Raw genomic sequence first — 25417 nt, 5'->3', positions numbered from 1 at the left:
ATTCACCAAAGAGAAAAAGGTTGAGGAAGATGGTTTCCTTACGTTTGTTCTGATTCTCATTTGTTCTTCGTTTCTGGGGTGTTTGTGTTTTTGGGTTCTTCAATTCGCTTTATGGGTAAAGGGTAATAATAACTATTTTCAAATCGCTACCTAGAGCATTGATCAATGAGCATGATTCAGTCTAAGAAAGAAATCTTGCAACATTATCTGACAAAGCCACGAGTCGTCACTGTTGATTGTTCGTCTTTTTTGGTTTTCAAGTTTTTGATTTGGCTATGGTTATTTTATCAAAATCATTGGTGTAGAATACTACTCATTTAAATGGGTGGTTATGAGTTTGAGGGAACTCCTATAGAACATGCCCTCTTTGCAACCCATTCATAGGTTTTGCAATGCCACCATTGTTTTAGCATCCAGTGACCATCGTGCAGCTATCTCTAATCACATCTTGAGTACCAAACGATTAGAAGAACCTACTCTCCTTAAGCTTAAGGCCGAGAGAGACCTTGAGAAGCTGTTTCAGTTGTTCAATCGGATTGTTATCGAGAACAGCTTTGCATTTGAAGATACAGTGTCCCGCCTAGCAAGTGCTCGATGATTTGATTACATCGAGCAGTTGCTTGAGCATCAAAAGACTCTTCTGAAGGGCCGGAGGGAATGTTTTATTGTGAGGATTATAATGTTGTATGGTAAGGCTAGAATGACTAACCATGCAATTGATAGTTTTTATGATGTGCATTTGTATGGTTGTCGAAGAACTGTTAAGTCTTTCAATGCTGCACTTAGTTTTGACACTAACCCGTGATTTAGGAGCTATTGAAGCATTTCTGAAAGAGGTTCCATCAAAGTTTGACATTGAGTTAGATGTTTTTTCCATTAATATTGTTATTAAGGCTTACTGTGAAATGGGTATTTTGGATAAAGCATATTGATTATGGCAGAGATGGCAAAGGTAGGAATAAGACAAGATGTGGTTACATATACTACACTGATGTCAGCGTTTTATAAACATAACAGATGGGAGATTAGGAAAGCAGAACAAACCAAAACCCATATCAAAATAATAATAAAAACACTTTACCACTATTTTTTCTTTTTTTCTTTTTTTTTTTTTTCAAAGAATAGAACTGAACCAGAGTGAAAAAAAAAATTAATATACAGAAAAACATGAAGCAGAGGAGAAGAGGAAGGTCCGTCGGTGGAACGGTGGTGCGAGCGGGTAGGGTTCCCTCATTTTGTCAAGTATTTCTCATGTGAGTCTGTCATTTGAGCCATCCATGTGATAAGTTTGAAATCCAATGGCTGACCATTTTTCTACATTTTTGGACCGCACCATTTTGATAAGGTTAGACCTGATAATATAAACTCTCTTTATATACATATATAATATACAAGCAAAATACATATACATCTTGAAATATGTGAACATATAGCTATGTATGTAAGCAAATATAATTTTTTTAGTGTGGAAAAGCATGCATACATGTATTTATATATGCAAAAACTTATTTATAAACAAATATATACTCGTGAAAGCATTGGTGATGTGTTAAGGAGTTGGGCCTATGAATTAGGTGAAGCAAGAGAACTTAATATTAAATGGTTTGCATGGAAATGAGCTTGGTCAAACTAACTAAGTGGGCACAAGCATGAGGGCGAGCCTAAAGAATACAAAGACATTAATATTATAATTTGGTTCCTTATACTAAGGTAACCCTATATCCACTCTTAGTTTAATTCAATTTGTTTTATCATTATCGAGTTAAGAATCCTTCAAGTGTGTCACTCTTATGATAAAATAAATAAAATTAAACCTATATAGATGGTGAATGGTTAGCCTTGCTGAATTGCTGCTTTTTTTTTTTTTTTTTTTTCGTTAGTAGACTTGATCCTCCATATCAAAAGGCAAAAAAGAGGTTAATGTTTGCTAAGATGAGGAGCCTTTCTGTCCCTAATCCATGTTCACAGTGGACCCTTTATATCCCAAAAAGGATAACTTTGTCACCAATTATGAAATATTTCAACCTTGGCTCATTGAAGCTTCTTCAGAAACATGTTTGGGCTTTTTAACAATAGAGGATCATGAGAAATTCCCACTTTCATTATTTCTTCATTTGCTAAGGATTGAAAGATATGATTTCCCCATATTCCCATCTCCTTCTCTATTTCATCTAGTAACATTTATCTCTAGAATGATAAAGAACTAAGGGAAATTGACTGCGGAGCTTAATATTATTGGTATGTAGACTAATGTTTAAATATAGCTTACAAGATACATACAAAATACAAGATATACAAACACACAAACCGACTTCCTAACTATTGGTATAAGATATTCAAGATAGTAACAAACAAATAAGTAATAAAACAATCAGGTAATGTTGTTATTATGCCCCCTAAAGATTTGTGGTCTCGAAAAGATAGCAATCTTGGACCTAATATTTTGAAATTGTTGTCAAGGTAAGGGTTTAGTTAGAGTGTCACACAAATTTTGCTAGAAAAAACTAGATCACATACAAAGTGGAAATTAGTAGAGACATGCTTAACCTTGGAGTGATAAACCGAGCTTTTCACATGCACCGATGGGGATGACAAAGATAAACATGTAGTTGATGCAAAAGAGAAAGCAACCAGCATACTTCTGAAACTGTGCTTGCAATTGCTTGATATTCAGTCTCTGTTGAGGAGCTCGAGACAAATTTCTATTTTTTTGATGACCACGTGATAGGATTTTGTACCAAGAAACACTATGTACGTAATGGTTGATGGTTTGTCATCCCTATTTCCTACTTAATTCACGTCGAAGAGGGTATGCAGAAACAAAGGAGTATCATTGAGGATGTCCCTTTGAGATAACGCAGCAACCATTTAATAGTAGCGCAGTGTGACTCAATTGATGCATGAACTGAGTTAATTTATTGACTGATAAGCAAAACTGAGATAAGTTAATGACGGATATTGTAACTTGACTACTAACTTGCTATGTTGAGTTGCATCAATGACTTTGGAACCATCATGAAGAATGCGTAAAGTGGAGGAAGCCGCTGGTGTAAAGACTTCTTTTGCTCAAGCATTTTTGTTGTTTCTAACATCTCCAAGATATACTTGATTTGGGATAGAAAGACCTGTGTTAGTAGGAACAACATCAACTTCAAGAAAATAATTTAGATTGCCCATATCTTTAAGAGAAAATCAATTAGATAACTGAATAAGAAAATGAGAAAGAAGAGTAAAATTATTACCAGTGTAAACAATGTCATCCACATAAATTAGCACATACATTTTTTGGTCGTGATGATGATATATAAAGAGTGATGTGTTGAACAGAGAACGTGTGAACCCAATCTATAGTAAGAACATCTTTAACTCATTATACCAAGCTCTTGGAGCTTATTTGAGCTTATAGAATGCCTTCGTAATTGACATACATGAGTTGGTTTGTTGGAATCAATGAACCCATGTGGTTGCTCCATATAAAATTCTTCATGAAGAATGACACAGAGGAAGGCTTTATTGATATCTAGATACCTAATTGGTCATTTGCTTATCAAGGCAATGCTGAGAACAAGATGAATTGTTGCTGGGTTGATAACTGGACTAAATGTTGTAGAGTAATCCACTCCATGCCGTTGGTTGTATCCTTTAGCAACGAGATGATTCTTGTATTGGTTGATTGAACCATTTACATTACGTTTTATTTGGAATACCCATTTACATCCAATGACATTTTGAATTTTTGATGAAGGCACTAGTTTTCACATCTCACTGTGCATGAGAGCGTTAAACTCAATGACATTGGCTCATGCCACCCTTTGCTGTGTAAAGCTTGCTTAATAATTTTGGGTTCCTATTCAAACAAGGATTGCTTGGTTGCCGCAAAGAACTCGTTAAATAATTTTTTTGGTTTAAAAATCAAATTCATGGAAGGAGTTCTCATCTTGTGTTGACGTGGAGGGTTTCAAACTGAGAGGTATAAGACTTACTTAAGGAGATTTCATCCTCAAGGTGTCCATGTGGGGAAACATTATGAGTGGCATCCAATTTTGGTTGTTAATTTAGACCTAGAGTTATCTGTGAAGGAGTTTAAGAAGGATGAGGATATTCAATAGATAATTGGTGGTAAAAAGAGTAGCTAAGAGGATCAAATTTAAGCTGGAAAAGAATGAATGTATGTGTAGAACCATGGTTAGAAGAGAACGAAATATCTGGTGGAGAGTTGGTCTAGCAGAGAATGTGTCAGGACCCATCCAAAATCCCTTATCGGAACCCTAGATAAGTCATGATCCTAGGAAAACTCTACTGGACCTTCCAATAGCATTTCCCATAAGGGTTGGACATACCATAAAATTCCTTGCATAGAAAACACAATTCTAAAAGATACCACTTTATTCCTCCCACCTTACTACAAGGATTTCCACAACAGCAACACTTCAAAATGTAAGATTACATGTGCTGAAAATAAATTAATGAAAATAAACACCTTTAGGACTCATGGACATAAATGTAAATAGAAGGATAATAAAACAACAACAACAACAACGATAATAATAATCATAATGATAATGTAATTAGTACAAATTGCCCGAGGGCTATCACACTTGCTCAAAGGCTATTATATTTATTTGAAAACTATTACACTTGGCCGATAGTATAAATACAATGAATATACAATTGACACTAATAATGATAGTAACAACAGTAACAAATTCACAAGTGATAATAATAATAATAACAACTTACAATAATAATAATATTAATAATGATAATCATAATAAATAATAATAACTACAATAATAATTAAGATAATAACAATTAATACTAGTAAAAATACTAATAATAATAATAGTAATGATAATAATAATAATATTAATCATAATAAATAATAACAACTTACAATAATAATAATCATAATAATAATAATAATAATAATAATAATAATAATAATAATAATAATAATAATAATACTAACAATGATAGATAGTACCAATAATTAAAAATAATAATAGTAAGTTATTAACGACTAATAATAATAATAATAATAATAATAATACAAAATTATAAACATAAATAGAAAAGATAAACTAAAATAAAGTAAAATAAAATTTTAAAATTTATAAATATACTACGAAGTATGCACACTCGTAATAGAGGTATGTATATGATACGAACCTAGGTCAACTCACGTCTAAACCCATATTATATTAGCCCGAATCTCCATTAAGTTCAAGTTCTTATAGAAAAGCCTTAATCCTGAACCAACCTGTGATTTAAAACCTTGGTATAATGAAGATGCCACAATAGGTGATGGATTTCCTATTGATAAATCAAAACTAAAACACACATTCTCTAACGGTGTTTTAGGTGCTCAAAAAGAACAAAGAGAAGTCTATCTTACAAAATAAATTCTGAATCTTACTAAAAGTGTGTTCTTCCTAAAAAATAAGCCCTTAAATAGGCTAGAGTCACAAAACAATAAACCCTAAAAATTTAGGTTAAAATCGGCCACCAAAAAGAAAAGGAAACATGTTGGCTGAAATTCACCTACTTTCCTAAACTAATTTTGATTAATTAATTCTTTTATTTTGAATTAGAAATTAATTAATTTAAAATGAAAATAATAAAATAATAACTTTCTTAAATTGATTTGTCCAGAAAATAAATAAATAGAAACCAAATATAAGACTAATTTCCTAAAACAAAAAGTCAAAATCAAATTAGGAAACTAGTTGACTAATTTGACTACTAAGGTATCTTTGACCAATGTCCAGCTTGTTTGAGCTCCAAATCAGCTTCCATATACCATTTAGGACACAAAATATGATTAACAATGATTCCCACACATTGCCCCTTGATTGGAATAAGTCAAACTTGGTTGAACAAGAAGAAAAGTCAAAGTCAGCGGCTAAACAACACATTTTCGGCCAATTTGAGATGCTATCCGTACAAGCTGATTTTAGGTGCTTTTGATTCTATCTTTTCATGATTCCATGGCCTCTTGGTGATATCCATTGAATCCAAGAAGTGTTGGATCCATTTGTGGCTACTCGGAGTCCATATTTGCACTAAAACAGCTACCCAGGTCCGTAACGGCTTCCACCACTTGGATGCTCAAAACATGTTTTGTATCTTTGGGTATTGACAAGTCCTTTTGAGAATTGGTTACTCCCTATATAAATGTGCAGCCAGTTTGACCTTAAATCTCTTGGCTTGAGCCCTAGCGATTAGCCTGGTATTCATTCATATTGGGTTAGCACCCCAGCGGGTTGTCGGTTGTGCGGGTTCGGACGGATTCTCATCATTCACCTCCTCTTGAAAAGGATTTGCCCTCAAATCAAAGTCATCACCTACAGAAAAAGAAGATAAGTTAGCAACATCAAATGTGGCACTAACATTATACTCACCCGGCAAATCAAGTTTGTAAGCATTGTTATTTATCCGCTCCAAAATTTGAAAAGATTCATCTCCACGTGGCATAAGCTTGGGATTCTTTTGTTCGGGAAACCTTTCCTTCCTTAAATGCAACCAAACCAAGTCTCCTGGGTCAAATACTATAACAAAAAATCCTAGAAATACCAATTTATTTTTAAAGAAATCACACTTTTTAAAATTAACAAATAATGTCGTCCAAATTTTCAAATTTCCTCTAAGTAAAGTTCTCAACAATGCAGATAAAGTTCTATGCAACAAAAACATATTTAGATAAGCATCTTTATAAATCTTAAGCAGGAATGGTTTCTTACTCAAAATTGCTTTATCGACATCACCAAATCTAAGATAAAAAAATTTTGTTTTTCTTTTCTTTTCTTTCTTTCTCCTTCCCACTCATGGAGTCACTTTTTCCACTCTCACTCTCGGGTTTTGCTCTCTCTTTCTCTCTCTCAGCTTTCTCTCTTTCTTTCCTTTCATGTTTGAGTTTAGAACACTTACCTGGTTGGTTTTGTTCAGCCTTGCCTCCTTGGATTGGTGTTATTACCATGGGTGCCATACTAGTCCGTTCTTTAAGCTTTTCAACCTCTTTCCTTTGTTGCATTTGAAGTTGATCTATAAATATTACCTTTGGAGGTAATGGCTCTAGCTTAACCTTTTTCCCTTTAAATTTAAATACAATGGAATTCTCTTTCCCATAATGTATGGCATCCTTATCAAATTTCTATGGTCTACCCAACAAAATATGACCCGCATGCATAGGAACAACATCACACATTACAATATCCATATATTTATCAATGCTGAATTTTACTTTGGCTTGTTTATTTACTTTCATCTCACCACTATCATTAAGCCATTGTAATCTATATGGTTCTGCATGTTTAATTGTTTATGAGCCTAACTTATAAACCACAATATTACTAATCACATTAGCACAACTTCCACTATCAATAATCATGTTACAAATCTTACCTTGGATTTCACATTGAGTGTAGAAGATATTCTCTCTTTGCAGTTGCTTCTCATCTTTGTACATGGTCAAGACTATCCTAGACACCAAACTCAATTTGGCATGTGAAGCATTCAAAGTCTCGGCCTCATCTCTAAGTTCTTCCTTTTTTTGCTCAGTTTCATCTCCATTTTCCTCACTTTTAGATTCTAGCTTACCATTACCCTTCAATACCATAATTCTCTTATTCGGGCATTGGCTAGCGATGTGTCCTCATCCCTGACACTTAAAACACACACTATCATGAGTTCTAGAAGTTTTAGGATCATATTTACCTTCATTTTCTGGTGCTTGGACAGATTCAATTTTGGCTTCCTTTTTTGGCCGATTGGAGCTCTCCTCACCTTGCTTCGGTATCATCTTTGAATCATAGATGTGATTGCTTCTCCAAGCACTTGGATTTGACCTCCCGCTGTTTGTAACTCCTCTAAACCATGAGCTTCCCCTCCTTTTGAATTGTTTTCAATTTTGATGGCCACATGAAGCATCTCCTCCAACTCTACATATTGTTGAAGCTCCACTTGGTTGGCTATACCACTATTCAAACCACCCAAAAACCTTGCTATGGTTGCTTCGCTCTCTTCGTTCATACTCAATCTCATCATAAGCATGTCCATCTCTTTGAAGTAATCCTCCACAGTCCTACTTCCTTAAGTTAATGATTGAAGCCTTTGATGCAGCAACCTATAGAAATGACTTGGTACAAATCGCTTCCTCATGGCTCTTTTCATTTGTTACCAAGTAGTAATCAATTCATCACCTATTTTCCTTCGGGTATTTTGCTTATTGGTCCACCATTGGAGTGAATAGTATCCAAACTTCATTGCTACCATGTTTACCTTCTTGGTCCATGAATAGTGTGACAATCGAAGATCATCTCCATTTGCTCCTCACACTCCAAGTAGGCTTCCGGATCACTTTTTCCCATGAAAGGTGATATGTTGACCTTAATATTCCCAAGATCATCATTTTCATTCCTTGCTGGTCTCCCACGGATTGGCCTAGCTTGAGGTTCAAAAATTTCATTAAACTCCTCATCCAAGTCATCTCTAAAATTGCCTTCACCGAATTCTTCTCTAAGTCGCTCTCGGCCTCCTCGACCTCGACCTCGACCTCGGCCTCCATGAGCATCAAACCTTGTATTCGACCCTCCTTGTGATGTTTCTAACATGTCCATACTTTGATCTATGTGATCAAATCAAGCATTCATCTGCTGTAATTGCTCCAAGACCGCCCTCATATCCATGTGCTCATCTCCACTCCTTGTAGCTCAGGAATCACCTTTGAATCCTATGGATTTTTCTTCATTAATTCCTAATGGTGTATCTCCTATTCCCACCCTTGGATTTGCCATGTTAGTATAAATAATACAAAAATAAAATAGAACCTTACCAAATCACTCCCTTACGTGTTTCACTTCAACAAGGTCAACACTCGTGTTTGCATACTAGTTTTGGCTTTTGACCCTCCTTTTAAGCTCACACACTCTTTCCTTTTTTCCATTCAAAGAATTAATTCAAAGTTCTAATTAAAACACACTTAAACATCAACTAGATCACAAGTGTACCTTAATTTAAACTTATCAATAAAATAGCAACTAAATTAAACAAATACCAAGCGGAATGAAAATACCTATTCTCAGCTTTTCTAAGCAAAAACAAGGTAAATCAACAAGCAAATTTTTGGAATGAAATAAAATCTGTCCAGAACATGAATGAACCAATAATTCAAGGATAAAATATAGAGAAACAAATTCAAACACGAACAAGAATTAAATCGAACAAAAAGATAGGATAGTTGTTAGGTGTTGTTCTTTGTAATTCAAGTTTTTTATATCAAATCCTTTGACTAATTTTAATCCAAATAATTGTAGCACTCAAAAATACAAATTTCCAGCAGCAATATAAAATTCCAGCAACTCCAAAATATCACATACCAAATTTCTAGCTTAAACAAATTCGACACTCCAAACTTCAACCAAAACCGCCCTTCTAAATGTTTTTTTATTAAGCTTTTTTTTTTTTTTTTTTAGTCCCAGATATGAAATCAACTGCAGTAGCAAGAATTAACAACAAGTTTGCAAATCCAACACCAAGATGCCAACAAACCCGTGATCAACAACAACAAAAATACAAATTTGTAATGTTTTGGTAAATTTATACATGTTGCCGCAATTCCTCTTTTTTTTTTTTTTTTTAATGTATGAATGCAAATATTTAAGATCAAAAATAGCAAAGAAAAATCAACAATAAACTAAATTACTAAGAACAAAGATGAAATCAACCAATAAGCTAGGAAACAAAAATACGGTAAACAAAGAATCCTAATTTCGGCTATGAATGAACTTTTTTTTTCTTTAAGATGTAGAATGTGCAAGAGATGGATGCAACCTTAACCTAATGCTAAAATTGTAGATTAACACAACACCAAATAAAAAAAATATATAAATAGATCAAACCTGAACAAAATCTTGGCTCTGATACCAAATGATACGAACTTAGGTCAACTCGCGCCTAAACCAGTATTATATTAGCCTGGATTTCAATTAAGTTCAAGTTCTTATGGTAAAATCTTAACCCCTAACCAACCTATGATTAGAAACCTTGGTACAATGAAGATACCACAATAGGTGATGGATTTCCTATAGATAAGTTAAAACTAAAACATACACTCTCTAATGGTGTTTTAGGTGTTCAAAGAGAATAAAGAGAATTTTATCTCATAAAAAAATTCTAAATATTATTAAAGGTGTGTTGTTCCTAAAAAATAAGCCCTTAAATAGGCTAAAGTCACAAAACAATAAACCCTAAAAATTTAGGTTAAAACCGTCCACTAAAGAGAAAAGGAAACATGTTGGCCGAAATTCACCTACTTTCTTAAACTAATTTGGAGTAATTAATTCCTTTATTTTGAATTAGAAATTAATTACTTTACAATGAAAATAATAAAATAATAAATTTTCTAGCTTGATTTGTACGGACAGCATCTCAAATTGGCCGAAAATGTGTTATTTAGCCGCTGGATTTGACTTTTCTTTTGTTCAAGCATGTTTGACTTATTCTAATCAAGGGAAAATGTGTGGGAATCATTATTAATCATATTTGGTATCCCAAATGGCATATGGTCAAACATGCTGGACATTGGTCAAAGATACCTTAGTAGTCAAACTAGTCAACTAATTTCCTAATTTGATTTTAACTTTTTGTTTTAGGAAATTAGTCATATTAGGTGCTTTTGATACTTCCTTGTCATGATTCCATGGTCTTTTGGTGATATCCATTGAATCTAAGAAATGTTGGATCCATTCATGGCTGCTTGGAGTTCATATTTGCACTAAAACAGCTACCCAGGTCCGTAACGGCTTCCACCACTTGAATGCTCAAAATAGGGTTTGTATCTTCGAGTATTGACAACCCTTTTGAGAATTAGTTACTCTCTGTATAAATATAGCCAGGTTGACCTTAAATCTCTTGGCTTGAGCCCTAGTGATAGGCCCGGTCTTCATTCGTATCAGGTCAACACCCTAGCAGATTATCGGTTGTGCGGGTTCGAGCGGATTCTCATCAGTATGATACTATAACATGCTAATACACGATCCTATGATATCAACTATTGCAGGTACACTGCTACCAACACGGTCCGGGATGATTACTTTTAATGGCCATCCAACCTCTTGAACTTGTAAGCAGCAGAGTTACAAGGCTAAGCTATTCAAGGGCCGAATTGAATTGTTACTTCTATACGGTGTGATAAATACAAACACAACAATATATATATGTATATATACACGTATATATAAAAAAAAGATACTTAATGCACCATACGATTTACCAGTGGTGCCATACAGTATCCAGCATCCCATCCCGAGCATTACCTGATAGGGAGGTTAAAGAAAGAAACTCGTAATCGTCATCTTAGCATCTTGCGGTGCCAACTGCTAATAACTTTTCATGGCTAAAACAATCATGCTTTGACTGAGAGAAAGGTGGTTGATACTCATTGTGCACTATACCTGCCATACCTCAAGCTCATAGCTCCCATAGGATAATCATACATATATTTGCACTAACCCGGACTAACCAACCATTCTGTGGCCAAAGGAAAAGATGCTTGGTGCTCACTTTGCATTATACTTGCATACCCTCTCTCAACACAACTCACAATGATAGGATCCCCCCCCGCAAGAACCTTCCCAGGATCTCCTGGGTGGTCCAGCCTAGTAAAGTTGCACCGGACAATCTCTAAAGGATATCCAATGGAACCCCACTTAAAACGTGGACAATGCACAACATCCATTAGCAATAATACATCAATATATATAAAACCACAATAGCATAAAAGTCCACAACCTAAGTTCACAGCCAGTCTATCGTACCACAGGCCATAACTACACATGTATATAATATGGTTTCGACTGAGTCGAATAATTAGAATAGCACATTCTAAGAGTATTTGCAAAGTTTAGAAGTACAAATAAATAATAAATTAGTCTAGAAAGATAAGGATGGATAAAGAAAGATAGGTACTACTACTGCTGTGAAAAAAATGAAGTGGCAAGCGATGTGCGAGGTAGATGACTACTAACTGCCTAGGCCTAGGGGAATGAATTTAAAACAAATAAAATGTGAGATAAAAAATCTTAATAAGTGGTACAGTATAATATAAAAAATAATAATTTATTTTCGTAAAAATTTTTCTCAAGACCTCTCGTTCCCCTCGTTTGAAAAGTTTCCTGTTTAAAAGTCATTTTGTAAAAGCCAAAATTCTACCCCAATTCAATATCATAAAATCGATGCACAAAAGGTATGATGTGAATGATCAATATAATATTATAAAATGTCTTAATCAAGATATAAATATTAAACATAAAATATTATAAACACAATTTCGTAAAATAATTATGAAAGTGCAGTAATAACCACAATATTTGAAAACCATTAATATATTCAAAACATATACAATGTACCATTTGATGTACCAAACTGTAAACTATTGGATATACCCACTTCACGATCCTTAATATATGAAAAGCATCATGGAAATAGTAAACCATCGGGACATATCCAACCTCATGGTAAATGGCAATAAATAACCTATGGATGAATCCAATCTCACGGTACCATGGTAATAATAAACCTGTGAGATAAACCCAACTTTACGGTCCGTGACAATAAATAACCTGTAGGGTGAACCCAACCTCATGGTATCGTGGCAATAAATAAACTTGCAGGATAAACCCAACCTCACAGGCCGTGGCAAACCCAATGCGCCGTAATATAATACTAAATCGAAACTATGGTACTATATGATATATCAATTAAAAATAATCAATACAGTATCCTTAAAACAGTCTTGTAAGATCATATATACTTTTCCAAACAATATTGTATCATAATTCATAATTAATATTCAAATTCAATCGCTTATTTAAATATTTCAAAAATTTTAAATCATCATTTCATGCTAAAACCAGAAATCCCACAGTGAAATATATTCACCATAAATCAATTTTAAGCACATAAAATTATAAAATATTTGAACATGCTTAAAATCATATAATTGTCAATCTGCTTTCTCAAACCAATGAGTTTCCAAAATGATTTAAAACCTCAATTAAAATACTAAAACATTTAAATACCATAAGTCCATTTATGAACTCATTACATTTGAAAATCGCTTAAAATACTGTCAAAAATCACATAAAATGATAGCATATATATATGTGAAAGCGGATATTTATATATGTATAAAACAAATATTTCAATCAAATGGTATATACATAAAATATTTAAACCACATATATATTATACTATATACCCAAAGCATTTTAAAATGATATAACCATTCACAGTACTACAGATGCTCGCTCCTTCTTTCCTATAGGACTGCCTCCAAATTCAACACGAGTGTTTGTAATATAATAAAAATATTTCTCAGGCTCCAATAACTAAATCAAAAATGTTTGTAAACATCAAATATCTCAAATTAATTTATAACACTATAAAATTTCATAAATTGGACATCGAATGGTCTAATTATATTGCATACCCTTAAGACTCGGTACCCAAAATTGGGGATTTTCACCCGAAGACTATTCTTTTGAAATTGAACCTTCTAATGGGTCCTAATAATATCTAATTTCACTAATCTAACTTCAGTTTTGTCCAATTTGGTCAATTTTGTCCAAACACATTTCTAATTTATCCGGTATTTAACTAATTAACCCAAAAATGGAAAAATTATCAAATAATGTCCAAAATTTACAAACTTTATATCTACAGAAAGCCTAAAAGACAAGGAACTTAATGATATGCTCACCTCGATCCAAAAGTTCCTTCGGTGGCCAGAAAACTTGGTTAAAGTTTCGGTCGAACTTTCCTTTGTCGTACCTCTTAAACGGTGAAGAATCTAGGCAAAAAAAGCACAGAAATGAGTTCATAGGGTCCAAAAATAGTAGAAGAGGTGTATGGATCAGCCAAGAATGGCCGAAAGACATGAAAATCCAATGACCCACCTCGCCGACCATCGCGAGCTTCACAGGCCAGATCCGAGCATGTTCGACCGTCGTTCACCGTGAAATTTCACGTCCAAGCTCACCGCTATGTGAGCTTCCACCTTGGCCGGTGCGTGTAGATGATGGGTGGTTGGAATGGAGAAAAATGGTGGTGATCCAATTTGACAGTAAACGGGTTCAAAACGACCTAGTTCAGATCCACAGGTCTGGGGAGAAATTTCTTGGTGTTTGGGGGATAAAACGGATATTTTGGAATTTGTCTCCTGTTTGACACATTTATCGAGGATTATATAGAGCCTTGGATCACTAATAGATAAAAACTTGGGACTGGTTGGACACTGATATAAAACTGATATTTAAAACTTCTCAGAACCATAACTTTTTATCCATAACTCAGAATTTGGTGTGCCATCAGTCTATAAACTCATATCGATGAGATCTACACAATGGTACTTCAATCAAACCAAAAATATTGACCATTGAAGAAGTCAACCTAGGACCGACAAACTATTCACTTGGTCAAACTTGGTCCAATTCTGGTCAAACTAGTAAAACATGTGTATTTTGGTGCAGGTTGTTACACACAAGGACGACCGTGAATGTAACTTGTGTGTTGATCTAATACACAACCATCTTGCGGCCAAGGAGGGAGGTTGTTGACGTCCACTGTACAAATATATGTGCCAACCTTCATGTTTATAACACCCACAAGATAGTCATAATATAATAAACAACCATCGTGCAGCCAAGGAAGAGGGCTATTGATGCTCATTGTGCAAATATACTCGTCAACGTTTAGGTCCATGGCACCCACAGGATAGCCATACTATAATAAACAACCATTCACAGATTGGCCATACATACTTACTCGCTAATTGTAACAATATAGTACAGAATACCAATACTGTATGGTTCATCTAAAAAACTATAAAAATTTATTATATCATAAATACTAAAATTTGTTAAAATACCATCGCATTTAATAAACTTTTGTTAAACTCATAAAATTCCATATTTTCTTTTTAAATAACCACATAAATTCAACAACTTTATAAAATTAATTATTATCACAATAATTTCTTTAAAATCATAAATATAAATTTTCTATAAGAAATATATTTATATCACATAAGTTTTACACAATCAAATTTAATAACAATTTTCTTAAATTTTAAAGCAGCGCAATACTTTCTGAAATTTTAAGTAAAACAAAAAAAAAACATATATATATATATATATATATAGATATATATCAGATATACATAAAAGTAAGCACACACACATATATATATATATATGTATAACAAAGTTTATGATAAATATATTCATAAAATTAAAATGTATCACAAATATACTTTTATATATACAAACGTAATTATATTAAATTACTCACACACATATATTCACGCACATACTTATATACAACATTTTAATAATTATATACACATTCATATATATATACACACACACACACACACACACACACACATATATATATATATACACAATTATATGTATAAATATATTCATCTATAGATATTCATACATTATATATATTCATACATTTAAATATATACATACAAACCTTTAACAAGCATATTTTTAACCAATATAAATGTTTACATATATACATTTTCATATGTATATACAAAAGCTTTCCACAAAATATATTTAAACTAATATATATACATGTATAGATCCATACACTCACAATATATATATACATATTCACATACACATATACACACACACACACAGACACACACACACACACACACACACACACATATATATATATATATATACAAAATATATGAATTTACAAATATACATGCGTATATACATCTAAACACATATATATAAATATATATATTCAATTTCACACCATTTTTATACTAAATACAAAAATTCACTCAAAAATGGCAATTTTCTAAATATACCATCAAAATTCTTAAATAGGTTACCAATAGAAAGCTAAAAGGATGAGGAGCACTAAAGTAACCTTCATTGAGCCCAACGCTAGTGGTGCTAGCCACAAAATGCTCAAAACGTTTCGACCAAACTCTCCCCCAATGTATCTCACAAACAATTTGAAATTTAGACAAACGGAGGCTATTTTTAATATCAGGGGGTTAAAAACTAGAGGGAGGGACCGAGCTCACGACCAGAGACTGCTGAGAAATGGATGAATGGGAAGTCACCGGCAGTTGCCGTTGGACGGTTTTCCTTTTTTTGCACATGAGGGAGGAGAGAGAGGGAGTGGGGAAAGGAAAAAGAAAAAGAAAAAGAAAAAAATATTTTTTATATTTAATGATGACATATGGCATTCTTATATTATGACATGTGGCATGCTCTAAACATGACATGCGACACCTTCAAACAGGTGACATGCGGCACAAGCCAGAGATCCCCTTAAATATTTTATTATCCAATAAAGTCAGTCCTGGAAAAGATAAGCATAACTTTATAGACCCGTAGCTTTTCAACCGTAGGTACAAATTAAGTGTGCCACCAGTCTATAGACTCGTATCAACAAACACTATCACATAGTACATGAGTCAATATCAAAATCTATATAGATAAAAACTCAACTCTAAACTCGCTGATCAGTCTGAATTGCATATTGTTTTTGCCATAAATTTCTATTCTTGACTCTGATTTTGGCATATTACTAGTATATGAACTCGTGTCAATGGGTACTTTTCCATGGTATCTCAGTCAACATAAAGTTCTGATCGCAGTAAAATATCAACCGTGGGATCTATTTGATCAATCCTTATCAACCTTGGTCAAACTCGGTCAAAATTTCAAACTCGGGGCATTTTCTTGGGTCCAGATGCTACAAAGTGTGATAAGAAAAGATATTTTCAACAAATATTACATAAGTTGTTTTAAATTTTTTTTTCTTAATAGGATCAAAGAAAATATAGCCACTTTGATTTTGAAGATATCCTAAGAAAATATAAAAGGTAGAATAGGACACTAATTTTATGATGAACATATGGTTTTATCTAAAAGAAGCATAAACAGCCAAAAGTCTTGAGGTTGGACTAATTTGGATGTTTGTCAAATTTTTTTTGAAAAGGAAACAACATGTGCAAAGTAGGTGTATGCATACGATTGATCAAAGATACGGCTATCTTAAAAGCATCTGTCCAGAAAAGTGGTGGCAAATTTTCTTGAGTTAAGAGTGTGAAACCAATTTCCCTAATATGGCAATGCCGTCATTTGGTATAGCCATTATGTTCAGATGTGTAAGGTGTGGTAAGAAAGTGTGTAATACCATATTTTTTAAAAAAATATATTTTAACTTGAGGAATTCTTCTCCATTATCAAAGTAGAAAGAAATTATTAGATTTAAATTGGATGAAAATATATTCAACTAATCTTTAGGTTTTATTGGAAAGAGCTAAATATACTTAGAGTAATGATAAATAAGCAAGACATAGTATCTAAAACCATCAAAAGAAGTAACTTAGGTAGTACCTCAGACATCAAAGTAAATCAACTGTAAAGGTTTGAGTACCAAACATTGACGGAATGCCAAATGGAAGTTTGTGCATCTTATTACATTTCCAAGATGAATAATAAAATATTTTCCAAGAGGAAACTAGAAGAGCAGAAGTTGAAACTATTGTTCGAAGTATTTTATCAAAAGGATGGCCAAGACATTGGTGCCATTCTTGAAGAGTTGCCTTTGAGCTGTTAAAAGCTTGAATAGGCAAAGATAATGATGGCATCTTGTGGTTGATGGATGGCCATTCACATGTTCCTTCTTCATGCAAGCCCTTAAGAACAACCAATCATGTCTATAAGTCCTTAACCAAGAAATGGTTAGAAAAGAATTTGATGGAAACATTAGTGGCTTTACAGAATTTGAAAATTGAAAATAAATTTTTGGTCATCTTAGGTACACAAAGAATAATGTTTAAAAGAAAATATTTTGAAAGAGAAGTTAATATAGTAGAACCTGTATGAGTAATGGGATGTGTTTTATCATTTCCAACAATGATTTCAATAATTTCATTGTAATTAAAGTGCAAAAAAAGATTATGCAAATCATTGGCTATATGGTGAAAGGCACGAGAGTCTATAAGCCAATTAGCAAAGGTGGTAGGGGGCATACCAAGAATTCCTAAAGACATTGGGTGTCCTTGTGGTTTTAGGTTGGCATAAAAAGCTTGAGGCATTAGTGCTGGACGAAGGATCATTGTGGTGTATATGTCCATTGTTCTTTCAAGGCATCATAAAGTAGGCATTTGTCTTTGTATTTGCTTTATCTTGCAGAATTTTACGATCGATACCCATTGGATTGAGAGAAATTTTATGTAGGATGAGATGAACATGATATCCAGGAGCTTTTATAGGAAGTGAAGTTGGATTTGGTAATAGATTTGTTTGCCAAATAAGTAGTAACAACTTCGTTATCTGATGGAGATTCAAGCCATTTGAGATAAGATTCATGCTCAACAAGTTGCTCATGAAGTTCTTTAAAAGATATGGAATCATTATGGTTTAAATAGCCGTAGAGATATCCTTGAGTGCTGGAGACAACCCATTAACAATGTAAAGTGTGAGATCGTCCTCAAGAATTGGTTGATGGAGGAGTGCAAGTTCATCAGCAGCTGCTTTGATATCCAACAAATAATTTGTAATAACATGAGAGCCTTATGGATGGATCAACTTTTCCCTTAAATGAAGAATATGTGACTAAGAAGGTTTTGCAAAGGTTTTTGTGAGCTTATTCTAAACCTTATAAGAAGTTTTGGCTACAGATAAAAGATGAAAGACATCACTATTAATGGAAACAAGAAGAGCATTAAGAATAAACTTATTATGGCGGATCTAAAAGATGCACGTTGGATTGGGTTAAGAAGTAGAATTAGATGCTTTCAGTATTGGATAAAGAGGTAGCAGAGGAGATGGAAGCCATATTTTTTTTTAAAAAAGAAAATACTTGTTAGAGTATGGTGAGTCTATACCAAAAAGAAGTTGAGAGAATATTGATTGTGAAGCTTAATATTATTAATATGTAGAATAACATTTGAATACATCTTACAAGATAAGTACAAAATGCAAGATATACAAACATACTAACAGACTTCCTAACTATTAGTATAAGATGTTCAAGATAGTAGTAAACATATAAGTAATACAATAGATCAGGTAACGTTGCTACTAAATAAATGGGTTGAAAAATAATTGAAGAATAGGAAATACGCCAGCTGCTGATCATGCCAGAGTTATTTCTTCCATCATGATTTCCTAGAATTTTGAAATATCCAAAATGTTGATTCCATTCGTTATTTGCTACACCAATGGAACAAAGATACTCATACCTATGCATGTTTTTAGGGCGAGTTCGCTCCAACATTTAAAGATTTTCAAGACCAATGGAACAAAGATACTCATACCTTTGTACAAAATTTGGGTTATGTTAAGGATAAAATGAACTTCAAGACCAATCTTTGAAATGCCATTTGGGATAGCCTCAATTTAAAGAAAGGCATTCGACACACCTTTGCTGGCTGGATAAGGTACTATGGCGGTTTATGGATGCACAAATTCCATATAACCAAAAGTTAAATGTCATTGTTAAGCTTCCCATTTTGGTGTTGCCTTGGTTGAGCTGGTACCTATTCTACACCCTTCCTATGGTCAAGACTCACCTTTTCATCCACCAATTATACTTTGTTTAGAGATTTCTTTGGCTCTTTCTTTCTTAAGTTTTCTCTATCGATGCTTTGACATCTTCACTTATCATAAGGCATTTGGTGCTTGTCATTGTCTATGTGACAACCAATGTAGGCAGATGTGTGGCACTAGCAGCCTACCTGATGTCCAATCCCACATTGTCCGGGTGTAAATTAAGGAAAGATTCAAATATAATAATAGTCTCTCTCATAATATCAAGTTTTTTTCAGAGTAGTTGGCTTTAAGATTCGAAAGAACTCTAAATTTAAGCGTGCTTAGATAAGAGCAATCTTAGGATATGTGACCTTTTAGGAAGCTCTTAAAAAAAAAAAAAAAAAAAAACCTCATACTGAGTGCAATGGCTAAATTGGGGACAATATCAACAGAGAGTGATAGGCTCGCCTATAGAGGCATGGTGTTACAAATGGTATCAGAGCTTTTACCCAGTTGAAAGTGTTCCAGTAAGGACGTTGGGCTCAAAGGGGGTAGATTGTGACGACCAATGTGGGCGGGTATAAGGCACTAGTAGGCTGCCTAGTATCCAATCCTATATCACCCGGATGTAGATTATTGGATAATTCAAATATAATAGTAGTCATTTTCATAATATTGAAGCCCTTTCAGAGCGATTGACTTCAATGTTCAAAAGAACTCCAAAGTTAAGTGTACTCAATGAAAACAATCTTAGGATGGGTGACCTCTTAGGAAGCTCTGAATGAAAATTCTCATATCAAGTGCGATGGCTCCTAGATGAATAACCTCTTTGTAGCTTTGAACAAAAAATATCATATCGAATGCAATAGCTAAATTGGAAACAATATCAACAAAACCTCATACCGAATGCGATAGCTAAATTGGGAACAATATCAATAGAGAATGACAGGTATGCTTGTGGAGGCGGGGTGTTACACTTTGCTTCATTCATACATCCTGGTCAACCTTCTTCAGTTTTTTCCATAGGAGCGCTTCTCTATCTATGCACCAAGTCCCAAACCTTTGAGTGATCTGGCTACTTTCCTAGAATGGACTACCATAGAAGAGCTTGAAAAGCTTTCTAGATGAGTGTCCCGTTTCATTTTTGGTTTCATTTCACAAGGAGAAAATTATTTTCACTTAAATGATTTTACAGATAATGAAGAGCAATTTATCTTTAAGCTGTTCAAGGAGACAGAACCTTGGTTTATTGTTGCCCCTATTTTGAACACTCATTCGTCAGCTCATATATATGATGACACCATCATGTTTACACTGGATGTGCCTCATATAGCTATTCCATACTTGATTTCTATTCTAGTTTTCATCATGGGCTTGAATTTTAAGCTTAAAGATTCAACTACCTTTTATTCTCCCTATAGAGTCAAGGTTAATTTGGTTTAGAGTAAAGGATCCTCATATCCATCGCTAACTATGAATATGGTTTATAGCCTTTGGGTCAATTTGTTAAGGTAAGAGTTGAGACATCCTAATTTGTTGGAGTTTGTTGAACAGGTTGCACATCCTTCTTGTGTTGGTATGTATGTATCTGCCTTTGATCCGTATTAGGCACATATTTTTCATGTGTTTAAGTCTTTCTTGAACAATCCAATATGTGAGCTGTAAGTGGAAAAATCTAAAGGGATGAGGTTTCATTTAAAGAGTGTTGCCAATTTTTGCAGGAAGTATCACATTCTGCATTTAATAAAGGATCATGTTGAAAGCATATACCATGAAGTGGGAGATTAGAAAAGCAAGTTGGAGCATTTTTTTTTTTTTTTGTGCGTATTTGGAGGAATCTATCCCTCTAGAGCAAGATGAGGATGAGGGCAGTTACTTCCACAGCACATGACAATCTCCTCATATGGTGTTGCCAATTTGGAGTCTTCTCACTCTCAACATTCTGTTGAAAAAGCTTGGAGAGTTTGTTGGCTGTATCTTAGGTTCTGCATTGCTATTAGAAATTGCAATGATGTCTCGACTTTTAAATTAGCACATGTATTTCGTTTGGAAAAACCAATTAACAGTAGATGATTTCATCATCTATAGATATATATATATATATTAACAAAGGGTAAATGGTCCATTTCCCCTTGAACTAAACATATTTTGGCACTTTAGTTTCAAAACCTGAATTTTTAACACTTTTGTGCCTTCAAATTTTAATTGTATGAATGATTACAAATGATCCTTAAACTAATCATGTTTTGGCACTTTAAAGACTATTTCTGACTTCAAGGACCAAAGTGTTAAAAAGTCAAATTTTGAGACTAAAGTGCCAAAGCATGTTCAGTTCAAGGGGATCCAATTCGAGATTTTCCTTCGGAAGTATTAGGAAGGAATTGGAATGTAATAATATAGATTTATACAGATACATTTATACAGAAGAAAAGGTAACCACAAATTAACACTACCAAATCAAATATTTTATTTTCCAACATCCCTTTCACACCTTCTATCAATCCTTATATGTTTATTGGATACTTGAAAAAATAAAAAGGAAAAAGGAAAAAAATTCATGTATCCGAAGATATACACTTAAATTTATGAATTATTAATTGTTAAAAAAAGAAAAAGAAAAGAAAAGTTACCTACTCTCCTTTGGAACCAATACTAATATGTTTCTAATTTGTTATTGCAACTTGTAGAGCAGTAATGTGTACTTGTGTATTATGATGGGAGAAAAAAGGTTTGATTTTTTTCTTTTTAGTATATAAATTTAGATTGATTAAGATTAGATTAGAGTGATAACGCCTAATATTTATGAATTTAAAATGAAATTTATATCTAATTAGCATTGAATAGATATATTAAAAATAAATTGAAAAAGTACTGTAGGCTGGGAAGGAGGGGGATATTATATTCATTTAAATATTCTTTACTATAAAAATTCAAAATATTGGAGGGCCATGGTTCATTAATAGTTCCGTTGATGTTTGTCAAATACATGGTGAACTTAACTGACCAAAAAGTAATAGTTTAGGAGGTAATTTGAGAGGTTTCATGGTATAAAGGGCAAAAGCAAAAGCTTTCATGGTTAAAGAGGGTAAAATATAGTTATTTCTAAAATTTAAAAGAATCTAAGCATTTCTATTTCTTCTAATTTCAAAAAAAAAAAAAAAAAAATTGCTAGGTTTTGCCAAAAAATATGTTTCAAAATCTTAAAATATTTATATGGATTTTATAAAATTTTGAACTTTATCAAATTTCTTAGTCTGGTTCAATTTCTTTTTTAATCATTGGTTGTAAAATAAATAAATAAATAAATTATTACTCATAAATGTTTTAAAATTATTTTCTGTTTCTATTTTATTTTTCTTTTACTTTTTTTAACTGCTTATATCATAGTTAGTTAAATAGAGGATGGTAAAAATGTATAAACAATATGTACATACATAAATTGTTTATTTATTTAACAATACGGAAAAAAACTCACTAAAATTATATAAACAAGAAGTTTATAAATTTGGTTCGTACTTATATAATACGTTAAATTAAAAAATATGGGACAAAAATACGAGTATTAAATGTATATTAAAATGAATTATTTTTAATGTGTATGAGAAAAATATAACAATTATTGAGATAATAATAATTTAATATATTAAAAATAATAAATAATAAATAGTTAAAAGAATAAAGTAAAAAAAAATACTTTTATACACATTTTTATATGTTGTCGTTGAAGAGAAAAAAATAATTGAAATTATTTATTTTTTGAAAACATGTGTTTTTTCACTTGTATAAAACATCAATACGTTTAATACATGTTTTAAAATTTTCTTTTTAAAAAAGAACCTATGCATATTCTACTCTTATTATTCGTGAATTTACTAACTATAGCTTATACTCATTTTTTAAAATTTTTAAATATTGTTTGGCAAAAAATGATACAAATATTATAATATTGCTGTGTTTGCCCTTTTAAATTATTCAAATTTTCACTTTAGTCGAGTTTAAAAAGGGAAATGATAATCAATGTCCTATATGTGCATTTGGCTTACGATTTCATTATGTAAATGATGAAAATAAAAATAAACTAGGGATCAAAGTGTAAATATCGCATAACATAGGGGAATTCATGTTAATTAGCTTGAAAATGCATAACGGAAGTAGAATTGAGAGGTTTGAATATATCTTTGGTAGATATTTAATCAACTTTTGTAGTCAAGTAGATGTATTAACCTATTCTACTTCAGTGCAATTCCTTTTGTTATTCTCGAATATCTGACTTTGCAAAACGGTTAAGAACTTATTGCTCCCATACATACAAGATAAAGTGGTCGATAATATGTTGACTAGATGGATGACCATCAATCAAGTCAAATGATCAATGTGAGAGATTTTATTGGATATGAATTTATACATTTTTAAAATTTATTGCTTAAACAATTTAACCAATGATAAATACAAAGAATTCTACGTGAAGAACTCACTTATATGGGGAAACAATAAATGTAAGTAACTGCTTTTACTCAAATCTACTAAGTAAGCTAAATTGAAGTCCACACACAAAAACGATAAATATGAAGGCACTATAAAACGCTAAATACAAAGGATTATACCGATGTCATAATCCACTGTTGTAATGGATGACTCCCCAGACTACTTATTTTATTATTATATATATTTATATATTGACAAATAATGATTCCCCAGACTTTGGATGGCATAACTGTCTACGGTGCTCCTAGCAAAGACACGGCTCTACTAAGATTGCAATAGTTGTCCTTGCAAGGCTATAACTCCCGACTCAACAATCCTCTTTGCAGACAATGTTCCTCCAAACTTTTTTTATCACAGGAGCTGTACTCAATGATTCCACTAACTAAAAATGGAAGACCAAGTGGTTCTTTGCTTGTAGGAATTGGGAGGCTGTCCTTCCCAACTGTTTTTGTTTTGACCTATGTCAAGCCAGGTAGTGCTAACAATAATGCACTTGAAGCCTAATTGAATCTAGAATTTGGAGGTAGATGGTTTTATCATTGAATCAAACTTATTTTTTAACCTAGAATTTGGAGGTAGATGGTTTTATCATTGAATCAAACTTATTCAAACTAATTTAGAAAAAAAATAGAACATGTAAGTTTTTGTACAAAATTAAAATTTGCTTTCCTTTTCAATGTGTTATATTTTTATTATAATGTATCAAATTTGGATATTTTCATTTTTAATTTTCCCTTTAATTGTTAATTCCAAAATTACATATATAAAGCTACTTAAATAATGCTTTCAATAAGCTTGACACGTGTCCCAAAAAATAGATTTTCAATTTTGATTGTGGAATTTGGGGAGTAAACTCTATAAGAATGCACTATTGTGCTACAGTTTGGTTAGTAAATCCATCACCCTTTAAATGAGAGGTTTTGGTTCACCATCCGCATAATCCTAATTCACTAACCTAAAAAAAAATTAAATTAAAAAAAATTAAAAAAAGGGCCATAAAAATTAAAATATTGGTTTCGCAACAAGATTCCTTGAACATTAATCCCTGCTGCAAATATTCTTCCGTCTTACTAATAAAATATTCTCTTTTACAAACAAATTGATATTTTTTAAACCTTGAAGATAGGAGAGTTTGAATTCATAATCATTGATGAAATAGTTCGCTGCTGTCCCCTCAAAGAATCATTTGAACATGCTATGACAAGCTTTAATACAATTTAAATGTAGTCTTTTAAAGTTTACATTAACAGTGTTTCAACAAATTAAACCTTAGCAAGGAATGAGATTTTGCATACAAGTCATATTCAAACTAGGTCATTAATATTAGCCAAAAAACTAATAATAATAAATAA

The 25417-nt window shown here is 32.6% G+C and overlaps 1 pseudogene; it reads left to right on the top strand.

Moving 5' to 3' along the window:
• Nucleotides 1–358: 358 nt before the first annotated feature.
• On the top strand, nucleotides 359–24569 carry LOC107425518 (pentatricopeptide repeat-containing protein At1g80150, mitochondrial-like; annotated as a pseudogene).
• Nucleotides 24570–25417: the final 848 nt, after the last annotated feature.

Source organism: Ziziphus jujuba, chromosome 7, assembly GCF_031755915.1.
Source record: "Ziziphus jujuba cultivar Dongzao chromosome 7, ASM3175591v1".
NCBI classification, from domain to species: Eukaryota; Viridiplantae; Streptophyta; class Magnoliopsida; order Rosales; family Rhamnaceae; genus Ziziphus; species Ziziphus jujuba.
The sequence above is the reverse complement of the archived record's forward strand: the minus strand, read 5'-3'. Positions and strand labels throughout refer to the sequence as shown.